The sequence below is a fragment of the Marmota monax genome, unplaced genomic scaffold (genome assembly GCF_021218885.2).
Source record: "Marmota monax isolate L192 unplaced genomic scaffold, Marmota_monax_Labrador192_F-V1.1 WCK01_AAM20220418_F8-fsc00265, whole genome shotgun sequence".
In the NCBI taxonomy this organism is placed as follows: domain Eukaryota; kingdom Metazoa; phylum Chordata; class Mammalia; order Rodentia; family Sciuridae; genus Marmota; species Marmota monax.
The window spans coordinates 803,722-819,194 of NW_026694808.1; the positions used below are offsets into that span (position 1 = coordinate 803,722).

At 38.3% G+C, this 15,473-nt stretch overlaps 1 protein-coding gene across 1 annotated transcript in view; it reads left to right on the forward strand.

Annotated features, from left to right (window-relative positions):
- The window catches only part of Agtpbp1 (ATP/GTP binding carboxypeptidase 1), a 273,400-nt gene extending 258,183 nt beyond the window's left edge, over positions 1-15,217 (forward strand). Inside the window, exons 28-31 of the transcript XR_009225068.1 lie at positions 9,154-9,302; positions 10,346-10,417; positions 12,693-14,146; positions 14,945-15,217. The gene's annotated coding sequence lies outside the window, so the exon portion shown is untranslated. The remainder of the gene's footprint in view (positions 1-9,153; positions 9,303-10,345; positions 10,418-12,692; positions 14,147-14,944) is intronic.
- The last annotated feature ends 256 nt before the right edge of the window (positions 15,218-15,473 follow it).

The window sequence follows — 15,473 nt, forward strand, 5'->3', positions numbered from 1 at the left end:
ATCTTCCCTGTAGGATTTCTAAGAGCCTTTGGTTTGTTAAATATATTGTCAGTCTTCAATAGGGGAGTGTAATATTTCTTAAGCTTGCTTCATCACAGAAGTACTTTGTCATAGGGTGTTTCCCACATTTCTAGAAATACTGGAATAATATAAAACATAAAATTTTGTGCAAATGATGGTACATCATAAACATTAGTTATTCAGCCATTCATGTAAGATTTAAAGAACTAACTAAACTTTCTCTTAACTAGAGGACTTTCCCCCAGAATTTCTGCCTGCCAGCTACGGTAGGGAAAGACATTGTTTTAAATTAATGGCACAATTCTTCCTGAGCATTCCTCTTTGCTCATAATCATGTCTCAGTTCAAGTGTCCTTACTGTAAAATATAAGACTCACATACTAGCATAGCTCATCTCATCATATGTTTTTATTACAAAATTGCTTTCATTTGTCTCCTATCTTAGATGCTTGCAGTGAGAAAAACTTGCCACTATAGAAAATATGAGTAGACACAGGTAAAGACTCCAAAAGTGTCAGGATAGGTATTATGAAGATAGTCTTTATTTTTTTTAAGAGATAAGGAGCCTATCAGATAACTGGGTGATTAATTATGTCTCAAAGTGTACCCAGTTCAATTATCCAATATTATTAGACTAGGAATATGGTCTGTCCTGCTTTCTTATAAGGTTGTCAGAAGAAGCATTCAGTGACAAGTACGGTCAGACATCCACATCTAGGGGTTTTGCATCTGCAGTTTCAACTAACAATGGCTCAAAAATGGTTGAAAAAGATTGCATCTGCACTGAACACGTATACTTTTTCTTCTGTCATTATTCCCTAAACAGTGTAGTTAAACAACTACTTCTGTAGCATTCTCTTTGTATCAGGTGTTCTAAATAACTTAGAGATTAGTTAAAGTATGTGGGAGGAGTCAGGTGCAGTGGCATGAGCCTGTACTGGAGGCTAAGGCAGGAGGACTGCTTGGGCTCAGGAGTTCAAGACCAGCCTGTGCAACACAGTGAGACCATATTTCAAAACACACACACACACACACACACACACACACACACACACACATGGTATTCAGGAGATGTGGTAGGTAATATTTACATATTTCACATGTTATAAAATGGACTCTAGCATCGTGGGTTTTTGGTATTCTCAGATGAGCCCTGGAACCAATACCCTGTGGATACTGAGGGATGCCTGCTGCGCTGATAAGCTGCTTTCGAGAACCATTTCCATCACTGCTTTGTACCACCTCTGGGTTCTCAACAGAAAAGTTATGAGTTAAAACTGTAGACATCAACTTGTTGAACTAAACCCCATTCACAAGATGTTTTATTTTGGGTCCAAAGTGCTACTTTAAACTTTGAATCTTTAACAAATTATATTTTTATGTGTGGTCTTATATATATTAGTATGGAAGTACAACATTAATCTGTAAAAAATGAATATTTGTGCAATTAAAATAATCAGGCAACTTTTTGGTCCAACTTTTATGACTTTGCCCATTTGTGTAAAATTTCATAACTTGAGTTTTTTTTCCTTTTTCTTTTTCTCTTGGTGTGGTGCTGGGGATAGAATCCTCGTGCACACCAGGCAACCACTCTATCACTGAGTGATAGATATCCCTAGCCCTAACTTGAGAGTTTTTAATGCACAGATGTTTTATATAAAAGTTTTTTAATGACTTGACTGCATTTTGGATGTAGATTGTTTTAAATCCAAGTTGCCCTCAAGGGTGTAGGTAGGTTTCTCAGCCCTGCCACTAAATGTCCCCAAATTGTTACAATGCTTGGTGTTATTTTTTTCTCTCTCTTTTCCTTCACTCTTACATGATCTGTTTTTCTTTTTTCTTTTAAAAGTTTTTTGAGTTGTAAGTGGACACAATACCTTTATTTTATTTATGTGGTGCTGAGGATCAAACCCCGGGCCTCACACATGCGAGACAAGAGCTCTACTGCCGAGCCCCAGCCCCAGGCCCATGACCTGTTTTTCTCTTGGACTGCTTTGTTCTGCCTGTCACCATGGGTACTTATAATTTATTTGGGGGAAGGAAACTAGAGAGCAGGTGTAAGAGGACAGCTCTGAAACACACTCTTAGGACTCCTAGTGGTGCTCACAGTGGGGAGCACCAGGACTCTGGGGCAGGGCCTCGGGCAGACTCTTACGCCTTCTGTGCTTCTTTTTAAAATTTGAATTTTTGCCCTCTGGATAATTAACAGCAATAATTACAAACAAAATAAAACAGTGCTTTCTAAGAATTACAAAAGACAAACATGCCCACTTTAGATAATTTGGAAAATACAGAAGGTACAAAAGAGTTCATTTAAAAAATTACAATTCCAGAGCTAGATATAATCCCTGTAAACATTTGTGTGTTTCACTGCATGTATTTCATTTATTTATTTTATGTATATTTTATAAAATTTGGTTTATACTGCATTTAGGATTTAAACTTTTCATTTAACAGTGTTAGTAAATATCTCCTCTGTCATGACATTTTCTTCATTTTTGTGGCTACATTCATCACATGGATGTGCCCTGATTTATCTAACTGTACCCATGTTGGAACTGTATGGTATCTTACTAAAGACTATGAAGAACCTTATAAATAAATATTTGTCCTCATCTCTAATCATTTTTAGAATCAATTCTCAGAAATAAAAAAAAAAAAACTGGGTACAAGATATGAATTGCAGTGAGCATTCTTGCAGCTAAATTGTGCACAGCCCTAATTATTTCCACACACAAATTCTATGAAGTGGAATTGCTGTTCAAAGAATATTCGTGTATTTTTATATACATGTGCTTTTATTTTTTCTCATTTTAAGAAATATTTTATTTTTTTAGAGCAGTTTTAGGTTCATAGAAAAATTGAAAGGAAGGTATAAAGATTTTCTAGATCGTCTCTGCTCCCATGCGTGGGTAACCTTCCACACTGTCTGCATCCCCCACAAGGCTGGTAACTTGATTGCAACTGATGAACTTGCATTGACACATTGTATTAGGGTTCTCTAGAAGAACAGAATCAAGAGGAAGTGTAATTATAAAAGGGGAACTTATTAGGTTGGCTTACATGACCAGAAGCTGGATAGTCCACAATCGCCGTCTGCAGGCTAGAGAGCTGGGAGAACCAGTAGCTGCACAGTACAAGAGACTGAAGCCCCAGAACAAGAGGGATCAATAGTGCTACCCTAGTCCAAGACCAAAGGTTTCTGGAGCATCTGCTTTGGAAGAGTGAAGAAGTGAGAGCCTGATATCCTCAGATGATCGCAACAACAATCAAGAACCTGTTCAAGAAGAATTGAGCTTGCATCTGCAGCTGCTTCCTTGTTCTTCCAACTTATATTCCATCCTAGCCACCCCATCCTATTGGTTGATGCTACCCACACTTAGGGAGGGTCTCTATTTCAGTTGGCTATCCCACATGCCAATCATTCCTACATACACCCCCACAGACACACTCATAATCCTTGGCATCTCTTAATCCAATCAAGTTGACAATACAAATTAACCATTACATATACTATAATAACTCAAGTCCATAGTCTGCATTAGGATCTGTTCTGTGTTTTCAAAACAGGAATAGATCCCTCTGTAGTTTTCTTCTGATTTCAAAAGAAAGCATAGGGACAGGAAACTTCAAAGAAGGTAGGAAAAGTCTCCTGTCTTTCTATAATCACTATACTTTGGATTTTGTGCCTACATACACAGCTGTGTACACAAATGTGAGAGGATTTGCACACCCAGAGGGTTTGCACACCCACACAGTTACAAACATGGGGCCCATACTATACAAACTGTATTGTACACTGATATTTAAAACAAACTTTTATTAAAGCATGGCACACTTAGAGAAATGTGCACAAAACCTAAGTGTGCAGCTGGATGATTTTCCACAAAATAAATACACAGATTAAGATATGAGAAAGAAACACGGAACACTTGATAAGGTTGCATGTTATCCTTATTGAAGGGCCATGGGGATGTCCTCTGTCTCAGTACAGTTTTAGTACATGTATCCATGAAAGGACCACTTAAAATCTGTCAAGGATATCTTTCTATTTTAATCAAGATATTATATTTCATTGACTCTGAAACTTCATTTGTTGTTCCTGTCTCATTATTTTTGTACTGCTAAGGAAGGAAGGAAGGGATGGAGGGAGGGAGGGAGGAAGTAAGTAAGGAAGACAAGGAAAGAAAAAAAAGCAGCTGTCAGTTACATTACAGCCCAACGCCTTGCTGACAGTCCTATGTGGTGCATCTGTCCTTATAATGAGTTTCTTGATGCTCTGAAGTTTCCTTTATGTATCTTGAGGTTCATTATTTTCTCCACTGCATTAATCTGTTTTCCCCTACTTTACTGAAATAAATACCTGAAACTAGGTTCTTAATAAGGAAAAGAGATAGTTTTGGAAGTTCAAGGAGATGGTGTTGGCCTTGGTCTGCCCTGGTGAGGCCCTCATGGTGGATGCATCACAGTGGTGGGAGCATGTGCGAGAGAGAGAGAGAGAGAGAGAGAGAGAGAGAGAGAGAGAGAGAGAGAGAAGGGGGGGGGCACATGGTGAGGCAGCAAGCCAGAGAGGGGTAGGGGGCAGACTTGTTCTTTTACTACAACTCACTCTCTTAGAACTAACTGTCATTCTGCAAATCCTGCCTATCTCTTCCCAGAGTGATTCCCCAGAATCCCTCCCACTAGCCCTACCTCTTAAAGATCCTCTCATCTCTCAACACTCCAGAGTTGGGGACCAAGCTTCTAACACATGGGCACACTCAGATCACACCCAAACCCCAGCATCCACCCTGCAGTTGCATTGTGTGGCACGGGAAGGCAATCGTTTTGTATTTTTTTTATTTTCAACGACTTATAGATATCTTACTTCTTGGATTCCATTGAACACTTGGTCGTTTATTCTGAAGAAAACTTGGAATTGTCATTCTTCTGATGCAGATGATTTCCTTCAGTAGTGTTAAATTTGTGCTCAGCTGTTCTGGTGTCTTTCTGTGAACAATACATGATTTTGTTTCAATGCCCGTCTTAGTGAAATATTTGGAAAGACATTTAAGTAACAACTCAATGTATGTAGTATCAACAAAACATACCACTCAATTTGAAGTGATGGAGTTCATGTATGCTCAAGCAGTTGGAAGACAACAGTTCCCATGTGAAAATGTATGTTTCAGTCAATATGTATATTTTTTCCCCAATATTTATTTTTTAGTTATAGGTGGACACCATATCTTTATTTTATTTTATATGGTGCTGAGGATCAAACCCAGTGCCTCATGCATGCTAGGTGAGCGAACGTTCTGCCTCTGATCCACAATGCCAGCCCCAATATGTATCTTTTTTTATAATTAATATTTTATTATTTTTGTTTGATCTGTTCACAGATAGTATGAGTAATCTATGCAAACTTGTTATGCAAGTACCAATAATCTTAAAAAATAGTTCAATTCTTTTCTAAAATTATCCGTCACTTCAGTTAAAATTTGGAGCAAATTGTGCATAAAAAAGAGGATATCAAATCTTAATATGATGAAATACGGATACATTGTTAGGTCTAAAATTACACTAATTCAAGATTTAATATTATACTTTCAGCATATTTTTAAAATTTAGGCTTTCACAGCATATTAGCAAAGTTGTAGGACAAGCTGAACAATTGCCACCAAATATATCACAGGAAGCTCTCAGTCCTGACCAGGACAACCAAGGTTAGCAGCTCTTTTTAGAAACTGTTCTACCCATGAGCAATAGGGGTATAGGAACTTAGTGATTAAAATGTTTGAGGCATGCTAAGAACATGATCAGGACTTGAGATAGCATTGAAGTATGGGTATGCCGCAGCCTATGAAGGCTAAACTGGAGCCTTCCTTAAGGGCCTTCCTTAATTTCAATATGCCTCTAGTTCCTGGTTGTGCACAAAACAAAAAACAAAACAAAAATGGAACAAAAAAAGCAACAATTAAACAGAACAAAACCACAAACAAAAAACCCAACAGAACTGGATTTTACCTTTTAAGAAAAGGCATTTACATTTATCTAAACATGTTAAACAAAACTAAACAAAATTGGATGAATTGAGTATTGTTCATGCTTAACAACTATTTATAGAGCTTATAGAAACTTGCCTTTTCAAAAGCAGTTGAGCAATCTGGGAGATGTGAGGACCTTAAGAACTTAGCGTTGATACTGTCCCTCCTTATATTTGGGTTCTTTCTTTCCTGTCTCACCCAAGCCTACATGCTTTTTGTTTTCTACTCTCTGCAGATAATTCTTTGGTTTCTTCCTTCGGCTCCTCTGATAGTGTTTCTTTGCAACGTGAAGGCTGCACCTTTCCTATGCTGGTGTGGGGCTTCATTTCAGCTTTTCCAGGGAGAGGTTGGTGCACAATTTTGTGGATCCCTCTGGGTTTCTTTAATAACTTTTAATGTGAATCCACCTTGCCTTCGGGATTGTGGTTGTTCCTCTGATGGGGACCTGGCCATATCCACGCTGTGGCTCAGGAGGGCTTTGGCAGGGCTGGGCTGCCCAGCCGCTGCTGCCCCTGCTGCCCAGCTCCAGGTTATACCAATGATGAGAATCAGGGCTGAGTGCTGTTTGCCTATGTGAAGATTGAACACCCGAGAAACACTGAAGTGAGCTAAAAACCGAGTTGTATTAAAAGTATAGAACAGAGATAGACTTCTCTGAAGAGAAGGGACCCCCAGAGCTGGGTGTCTGAGGGAGTGGGGAGTGTTCTACTCCTTTTATACATTTCAGAATTTTTGTTCTCATGCCTCTTCCTTCTCTTATCTTGATTGGAGACTAGTGATCAAAAGGTGGGCCAAAAGGTGGAGTGATCCAAGGGTGAGAAGGAAGCTGTTGGCAGGAAGGGAGCACTCAGGAGGCATTCATTAGCAGCTTGAGAGAATAATTCCCTGGAGCCAGATAACCTTGGCAACAGGTTGAAGAGGAGGGAGAGGGCTCTAGAGGTATTAGCATTTTATTTCCTTTCCTTTTGAATCATCCCCCATCTTCCTGATCTGATTCAATCATCATTTATTACCTACTCTGACTGTCCTTTGGCTCTGCGCGCCCCCCCCCAGCCTCACAGGGTCCCACCTGTTAGCTGCAGGGCTGGCTGAACAAATGTTAGCTGCAGGGTAGCTTGGACACTCAACCCCCATCCTTCTGGTTCTTTATCACTTGTTTGCCTCAAGGCTGAATGCTCAAACTCCTGTTCAAGGCTGAACACTCAACAACCCCCTACTCAAGGCTGAACACTTAACCCCCCTTATGCCAACAAGGCAGCTTGCAGACCCAGAGACCCTATTAGATTTAGGCAGCACAGCCACAGCAGAGGGCTATAAAAACCTTCTTCTGCCAGGCTCTCTCTCTCTCTCTCTCACTTTGTGTGCTTTCTCTCTCTCCCCCCTTTCCCTGTTCTCTCTCTCTCTCTCTCTCCTCTTTTTCCTCTGGTCGATTAGACACTGACGCAATAAAGATCTCTTGGTTGCTCTGAGTGTCGTGGTCACTTTACTTTCATTTGGTGCTGAAACCCAGGAAGAGGGTGAAACCCACCTTTTGGGTCCCTCTTCCTTCAGAAGTGCCAATCACCAGATGACCTGAACCCATTTTATTGAACTGCATCCACCACTGGTCTTTCTGGAGTCCTAAACCCCATGGTGGACTAGGGAGGATTGGGAGGATTTGACTGTTGATCATCTGGCAAACCTCTTCACCCACCTGTGGGGAGGAAAACACCCCACCACAGCCTTCACGGCCATGGTGGTCCTCAGGGACTCCCGCCTCTCACATATTCGACTCTGTGGTCCAAAATTACTTTCCTTTCCCTGGAACGCATAACAGAGAACTAACTGTTGATCATCTGGCAGCCTCTGTGGTGCCCCCAGAGGGAGGATCACACCCCACCCAGACCCTCACGGTCACGGTGGCCCTCATAAAGTCCTCTCATCTTTAAGACTCAGCTGATAGAAATACGCTTACCCTCCCCTTCCACTCTCCCTTCTCCAGCCATGGGAGTCACCAGCCCCCGAGGAGGGGTCCTGAAAAGCCTTGGCCAAGGTCTCCCATGGCCCCGGCCCCATCCAGGATGGGAGCCTCGACTGTCAGAAACTGGTGATGACCGATCTCTCTGCAGCTCGAACCTGCCACTGGGCACTGTCTGATTTTTGGCTCTAGTGGGGACACCCCTTTTGCCAATAAATTAGCTCCCTCTCCTCCCCATATGTGTAGTACAACATGTGTAATATATCCTCTATGCTGGCTGACTCTCCCTTACAATTCCTTTTAGACAACCTCAAGACCCTCTCCTTGACACTGGACATCAAACCCCCCAAATTGATCAAATATAGCACCCAGGATTGACCCACTTATCCCCTAAACAATTAAAGCAAATGGCCCTCATTTGGGTCTTTAGATCTCTCTATTCTAAGGGATCTTTACAACTACTGTGAGCATTTGAAAAAATGGGTAAACATCCCCTATATCCAAGCTTTCTTCTTGCTCTGATCCAATCCTGCTCTCTGCACCTCTTGAAAACCTCTACACATTCTTCTAGCTTGCAAACCAACCCCCCCAACCACTGACCCCTCAACCTTCTCCTCAGGATTCATCTGCTACTTTTGACCCTGATGATGAACCTCCACTCTATTGCCTGGCTCAAATAGGTCCTAACCATCAGCTTTCTGCCCCAATCCCTTCACTGTCACCTCCACCTCAACAACCTCCATCTCTGCTCCTACGTGGGTTTTTGAACAAGCTCACACTCATGCAGATGAGATCCATCAGACCAATCCAGCATGTCCCATTGGGCCCCAAGGAGTCCCAGGCCAAGATCCCGTCTGGGATTACAACACCAACAATGGTATTACAAACAGACATCATTTCACCACTTATAGCGGGCCTAAAAAGGGGAGCCCAGAAAGCAGTTAACTTTGAAAAACTTCAGGAGATCATCCAAGATAAAAATGAAAACCCATCAGTCTTTCTGGACTGCCTAACTAAGGCTCTCCTACAATACACTAATTTAGACCCAGAAACCCCAGCTCTACCTGTTCTATTGCTCAAGTTTTCCTTGTTAGGGAAAATCCCAAACCCATTTCCCATTATTCTGTTATATCTCCTTCTTCATTCTCAGATCCACCTGAGCTGCTCTCAGACCCACCTGCTCATCTTCCCCCTCCCCACCCAGGCCCACAGAAAAGTCTTAACTGGCCTTCTTCAGAAAGCTTCACCATGGCTGATTTTAGGACTGTCAGCAAAAGAGTCTCTACAAAAAAGTTCAATGTAGGTAAACTTCCTCTTTTCATGTTGCCCTTTTTTACTGTCTAGAAAAAATCAGCACTCCAGATGCTAGACACCCCTTACTAGTTTTTCACAAACATTTATTCAGTATAGTAGTTTGTAGAAATGTGTAAACAAGGCCTCTGGCCTTGAGCTGGGCTTCACAGAAATGTCTACATTTCTAAGATAGGAGAAGTTACCAACTGGGCTCCATGGTGACTGCTGGCAGGGGGAGGAAAGAAAGGGGAGAAGAAGCTCTCCCCTTCTCAGGTGTTGTCCTTGAAGGGTTAACTTGCCCAGAACAGTGAAAGAAAAGAAACAAAAACAAAACGAAACTGCTTTTATTTGAACTTCTGCAGACTGTGAACTTCTGAGCCCCTCCTCTTACATACTGGCTGTAAAACTCTGAAACTACCCAAACTCAGGGTTCAGGGGGTTGATTGATCACAGCAAAAGCTGTGCCCTCTGAACCTGGCTGCAGCCAAATAAAACTGTTTCCTGCTATCTTTAGGGCCTTGCCTCCTCTGTCCCTACAACAGTATAATTCTATATACTTAAACATTGTTTATGTTTTCATGAAATGGTAAACAGATGTGATTAACTGTGTACTGTAAATAACAAAATATTTCTTATTAAAATGGAATAATTTGCCTAAATTCAGAAATTTACAAGGATTGTTTTAAAATGTGAATAAAGAAGGGGTTAACAGATGGAAAGAGAAATTAGAAGGTTCTAGGTATGGAAACAATATTTAGTAGAAGGGGAAAAAAGTGTTTCTGGATAAGAGAATCTATATGATTAAGTAAATAAAAGGGTTTAAGTAAGTGATAAAGAAGGTCTGTGTAAGTTGGTTATAAAAAGTAAGTTTTTTGAGCAAGTAATCTTGAAGGAATTAAGGATTATACAACTGTGGTTAACAACACCTGTTATTTTGCAATATTATAATGTTACTTCTTTAAGAGCTAAACTTGATTAATATAAAAACATCAATGTAATTGTGATGCTATTACTCTTCTTTGTATATTAAATGTGTTTATATTTTCCAGGTATATAAGTCTTTAAGATAGAAGCTTTAAAAGAGAATTATATCAAGCTGATGTTCTCCAAAAGGTTTCATGGTAATTTTAAGCTTATAAGAATAACATATTGGAGATTTATTTATAATATTTAATGTTCTATAGCTGGACCTATTATCAATAAGATTAATATAAAGTTCTGTACACTGGGTACAATTTAAATGTAATATCATATTGTGTTAGCAAATATTCATGTGACCTCGAGCAACAATATATATAAACTTTATAAAATGATATTTAAGAAACAGTCAGCTTAATACTAGAACACTTTACCTAAGATTTAAAAAGAGCCCCGCCTTACTTGAAATAAGGCTCTGCCTCCCATCTTACTACACGTCAGAATGACTTTAACTTTAGTTAAGGCCCAGTACTCTCTTGCTTTTCATTCCTTTGGGTATGTACCCAGAGCTGGAATTGCTGGATCATCCGGTAATCCTATGTTTATTTTTTTGAGAAAGTGCCATGTCATTTTCCATAATTGCTAAGCCATTTTGAATTTCCACTTGTGCATTCTACTTTTGATGGATATCTGAATTGTTTTCAGTTTAGACTACTATGAATGATACCAAACCATCCTTATACATATCTCTTATCAGGTATACCTTTCCATTGAGCATATGCCAGGAATAACATTGCTAGGCTGCAGTGTATGCATATGTTCAACTCTAATAGAAAACACCAAAGAATTTACCAGTGGACCAGTTCCAATGGACACTATTGCCATCATTGTGAGAGTTACATTTATTCTGTATTCTTGCCAACTTAGTGTTGTCATTTATTAAAATTTTAGCTATTACAATGAGTATATAGTGTATCTCATTATCAATAATGATACTGGGTCTTTTTCATATGCTTATCAATCATTTGGATCTCTTTTTTATGAAGTGCATGATTTCATTCTCTTACCTTTTTTGGAAAAAATAAAATTGTTTATCTTTTTCTGATTGATTTGAAAGAATTCTTTAATTCTTCTGGACATAAATTCTCTCATTGAATATATGTTTACAAGTACTTTGTGAGTTTCTTTTGGACTTAGATCCTCTTATAACTTTAAAAATAATTGTATCTGTTTTATGTATTTTATAATTTTGATTACTATTTATATTTTCACTCATATTTCTAATTCTTTATTGTTAATCAAGAAGAAAGGTCTTACTTTTTGTATATTTTTTCTGTATTTAGTCCCACTACCAAATTAATTCTGCTTTCTATTAAACTACAATAATGTCATCTACAAGGAAAGAAAGATATTTATCTTATTTTTCAATGTTTTTCCTCTTTATGTTGCCTTAATGCATTTGATAAATTCTAAATATTATTGAAAGTAAAACTGATAGGAGATATTTCTCTTTTGGTCTTGATTTTAATGTAAATGAATTTAGTGATGCTTTGTTTAGTATAATATTTGCAGTGGTCTTTCTCATGTTTTCAAAATGTCCTTCTGTTTTGCATGGTATGTAAGTTTAGTTTCAGAATAATGCAGAAAGTAAAGTAGTAATTGCATCATAAAGAAGGATTCAATGTTGAAATAGAGCCAAATATTTGATACTTCTGATCTCTCTGAAATAAACTTCCTTTAAGAGAGTCTCAACTTTTTTTGTGAGATCTTGTCATCATAACTTAGTTTTTCTCATACATTTACAAAATAATATTTACACTTTCAATGTGTGTCACACTCTAATGCTTTCTATTTTTCTTTTTCTAAAATATTTTTTTAGTTGTAGACAATACAATATCTTTATTTATTTATTTTTATGTGGTACAAAATATGAACCCAGTGCCTCACACATGCAAGGCAAGTGATCCACCATGGAGCTACAAACCCAGTCCCTCTATTTTTCATTTAAATGTATTGGGAGAAATCTACTTAAGTTGTTTGGAATTCTCTAAAGGTTTCTAATGTATAGTTTGAAACATTTCTTCCTAAATTAACAGGTGTCTCTTTTCTAGGCCCTGGACTGAGAAAAGGCCGTAGAGGTTAACAATTCTAATAACTGTAAAGAATAGTTGACACATTCATTCATTAGTTCTTCAAAATACTAACTTGCTGCACCTTTAAATATTAGAAAAGTTTAGAAGTTTTTGAAATTGTTTTCCATGAAATTATTAGGTTTAATCACACTTGATGAGAGTGGAGACATCTTTTACTGAACTGATAATTATTTAGTTACAACTCATGATTTTTCATATGGCAATGTGAAAAGTGTTTTTTGATACTAATAAAAATAGTAAATAATAACTGTATTCATACTGCATAACAAACAATGCCAGGAACTTAGAGACTTTGACAACAAACATTAATTTTCCTCACCTTCAGATCTACAGATGGTTTGGAACAGTTTGGCTTTGGGCTGAAAGCTGGGTTCTTCTGAGAGGTCCTGAAAGGCCTCTGCTCTGAATCAGCAAACTGCTTCTTCTATCAACATTTCACAGGACAAAGCAAAGGCTGTACCTGACATCAACTGGGCAGGGAAGTAGACTTCTGCTAAAAAACGATGGCCAGGATGAGGATGGAGGAGAGAATTCTGAGTCAATAATACATTTTAGCACAATAGCCAACAGTTCCAGAATGCTATCTCTATTTTGCTCACTTATTTATCTAGTTATAATAGTGACTGGTCAAAATAAGAAATGAATTGGATCTTTCTTTTGTGAACATGTTTAATTCCCCGATTAAAAAAAAATGCTTTTCTTAAGGATTACATCACATTATATAAGCAATTGTTTATTTAATTGAAAAATTTACACAAAGAACCACTAAATATTTGTGCAGGTTACCTAGGGAAATGTGTCACTTGGATATTTTTATACACTGCATTATTGTGGCAGTAGTGTGTGATGCATTTCTTGGGTAAACATTCAACCATGGATGGAATCAGAAAAATTTAGTGACTCTTACTTAGGAAAAAGGACCTCCTTTCTAATCTTCTTTATGATGTTCTTTCTTTGACTATACCATTTCTTTCCCTGTGGGGCTAGTATTTAATTAATAGAAGCTCTAAATTGCTGAAATAATTTAATTCTTATGCTTTGATTCTTGTTCTGAGTGCAGTTGTAGAAAGCTTTATAAGTGTAATGAACAATGTGTAAGTTAGTAATGAAGCTGAATGGTAAGGGAAATCAGTACAAAGTCAATTTTGCTTTCTTTGTATCATTGGCAAACCATGGCCCATGGAGCAAGTGTGGCCCCCATTTAGTTTTGCAAATAAAGTTTTATTGAAACACAGCCATGCACACTCAACAATGTGCTCATACTGCAGTAGCAGGGTTGAGTACTTGTAACAAATATTATTAAATTCAGAAAGGGTAAGGTGTTTACTCTTTGGTTCTTTATGGGAAACTTTGTCATCCCTTGTTCTATATAGTTATTATAATGCTAAAAAGCAGTTTCAAAAATATAAATGTTATAAAATGTAAATACTTTGATTTCTTAAAACACAAAATGGTTATTTTTCACACTCACATCCACTGGAGGTCTGATATTTTGTGAGGAATATCTTGTAACCCTAGTTTAGGGTATGTGAATACAAGTCAGTATAGGTTAGGTTTTGTTCAATAACAAACATCCCCCAACTCTCAGGGCCTTAACACAATAAGTTTATTTCTCATTCCTGCTAAAGGCCTATTATGGATCAGCAGAGTTATGCCAGGATCCAGGCTGTGGGAGCAGCTACTATCAGGAGAATGTCTGGCCACTCAGCAGAGGCAAAAGGAGTACTGATATTAAAGTTTCTATCCAGAAGTGACACACATCACTTGTCCATGACCAAAGTGAGTTATATAGTTATAACTAATCTCAAGGGAATGGGAAGTAAAATTCTGTCATAAACTTAGGAAGCAGGGAGGGGAGGAGAGAGAGAGAGAGAGAGAGAGAGAGGAAAACATTTGGTAGATAACAATAGCGATTACCAAAGTATGAAACAAACAAAGCCATTTCGGAAAGTGGCTTCATAATAGTAGGAAAGTAGCTGCCATCTTATAGGTAGCAAAGGTGTAATGTCCCTGTGGTAGAAGTCTGCTGTGATACAAAGGGCTAATAAGTCCATTTTAACTTGTAACTCCTTTTATCTGCTCCTCTGTTACATGGTTTTATGTATGTTTGGTTGGTGTGAATTCTTCCTAGAGAATGTCAGATTATTAATTTCTTCTACTTACAGTTTTACTGCAACTTTACATCTTTTTGCTTTTATGAGTAATGTGCTGGTTGCGACCTTAAGATCCAGTGCTAAACTCCTACTTAATTTGAAATTCTACTACTTTAAAAAAAAACAAACAAACTGAGCATTATGCCAGACCAAAAACATTTTAAAGACTCTGAAAAAACAAACTAAGAAAATTCATCACCTAGTAGTCAGTTTTCAAACTGGTCCACCAATGAAACTATTTACTTATTTTATTGAATCCCAAATTATTGTTCATGAATAGAGATAGAGCATCCAAACTGCTAGAAACGACACTGGTGAATTTGGTTTTTCTAGAAACAACACTGGTGAATTTGGTTTTTCCATTACCTGGAATTGCTACTTTAAAAAGGGTCTTTTGTTTTGTTTTTCTTCCTTCATCCTCTAGTTTCAGAAAAAGAACAGTTCCACAGGAAATGACGGACACATTCAGGAGACTTTCAGAGGGCAATGGACTGTGGGTCAGTCTAAGGAGGAGACCTGAAGTTGCGGAGGCTGCCTTGACTGGTGTAGATTGAGAGCCAACCAGAGTCCATGGAAAGAGGCTATGAGAAATGAAATGCCCGTGTGTGTGTGTGTGTGTGTGTGTGTTATTTATTTATTTGTATGCTCTGTTATACTTTATTGGGTTTTATTTAAACTGGTTGAAAGTTTGACATGACATTTATGTTCAGATTCTCCTTTGTTTGATGATGGAATTGACAACTGAGGCTGAAAGTGCTCAATCATACCAGATCTAGACAGCCCTTTAGAGAAAACCAGGATTCTAACTTGGGATAGTCAGGAGTCTCATGGGACAGGAGCTCCAGGGGACAGCGATTGTCGATGGCTTTGTTCGCTGTGAATGAAAAGTGCCTGGCACTCAGCAGGAACTCAATAAGTATTTTTTGAATAAGCTAAGTCCAAAGGCAAGAGTG